The following is a 1,617-nucleotide window of genomic DNA, read 5'->3' on the forward strand; positions in this document are numbered from 1 at the left end:
GTTGGTCAAAAGCTGGCATAACCTCCTGGCTGAGGATCTCCCTGGCAGAGAAGAATCCCCAGACATAGGTACTGCACATCTCAGGGGAACTGGCTCTGTACAACAAACTGCATCAGCCCAGAAAAGCCTCTGGGACTGTTGTAGCTGGGCCCATGCTGATCTCCAGCCAGCCCCAGAATCTAGATGGGAGATGGATACAAGGCTGTGGAAAGCTCCTACATGCACAGACAACTGCAGTATGTATCTGACCCCCTTCACTGTAGCAGAAGCTTGTCTCTGGTGTGCTCTCACCCGTGCTTCCTTTTACCCCACTCTGCAGTAATGTGATATTCCCCAGATACTCACCTGGCTAATGCTACATCTCATCCAGATGGATTGGCAAGATGTGAAAATAAATTATCTTTCTCTAGCCATAGAAAAGTTTCAATTTGATTTCACTACAGCTGGTACCATGCTATAGATTTTTAAAAGCAGAACAGCACATTTTAATCACCGTGGAGCACTGGTCACAAGCTGACAGCACAAGGTGGGGAATGTATTTGTATTCTCTTGGCTTTAGTGTCTAACTCTCACTTGTTTTCACAGGTTGAGCTTTGTTCTTGCTGGAGCAGATCCTGAAGTGAGCTTTGCTATAGGTGTGTGTAGGTTATGCTGATTAAACTCATGACCAGGGATCTGGGTTTTCCGTTTCCCACAGAAAAACAGAGTAAACCATGATTTTACCTGTAACCGGAGGCAGACACGGATTTCTCGTTTTACCAGAGAAACCTGCGGATTTTGCCTTTTTCCAGTGAGCTCGCTGCAGGCTGGCATGGACGTGCACATGGCCCCAGGCAGCCTGAGAGCAGCTCCTGCAGGTAAGTGGGGGAGAGAGGGGGATTGAGGCTCCTGTAGGGAAGGAGCTGGGCAGAGCTGGGGCTGCTGCCGGGTCAGGCAGTGCTTGGGGCCCGAGGCCGCAATGCCCAGCTGCAGGGCCCCAGCAGGGAGCAGGCCGGGGCTGCAGGTGGCTCGTCCTGGGGAAGGGGAGGGCCAGCTCCCCGCTGCTGTGTGCACTTCTGGGGGACCTGCACCCCCCAGATCTAGCAGGGGGCAGGCACAGGCTGCAGGCGTGGGCTCCCGCCCTGCTTCCCTCCTTCAGCGCTTCTGCAGCCCAGCGGGTGCGACCCAGTGTGGCAGGGAAGAGCAGAGCCATGCAGAGAAGCTGCTTGCTGCTGTGAGCTCCGCACTGCCCTCGTGACGCACTTTCTGCACGCGGGAGCAGTAGGAGCAGCAGCTCAGGGTTGCACCCCTCAAAGCAGCGGCACGCACAGGAGGCATGTCACTAGGGCAGCATGCAGCTCACAGAGGCGAGCAGCTTTTCCATGCAGCTCCACTTTTCCCTCCCACGCTGGGAGGCCCTGGGGGAGGGCAGCAGTGGGGGAGGGCAGCAGTGCGGGAGGCCAGGTCTGCAGCCTGCACCTGCTCTGCATACAGATCTGGGCAGCACAGGCCCCCCCTGCCCCCTGGGAGTGTGCGCGGTGGCAGGAAGCTGCCCACCCTGGAGCCTGCAGCGGGCAGTAGGTGGGAGCGGGGCAGGGGGCTGCAGACCCAGGTCCATAGCCCTGGTGGCTGGGGGAG

The sequence above is a fragment of the Crocodylus porosus genome, unplaced genomic scaffold (assembly GCF_001723895.1).
Source record: "Crocodylus porosus isolate Cpor-Errol unplaced genomic scaffold, CroPor_comp1, whole genome shotgun sequence".
Classification (NCBI taxonomy): domain Eukaryota; kingdom Metazoa; phylum Chordata; order Crocodylia; family Crocodylidae; genus Crocodylus; species Crocodylus porosus.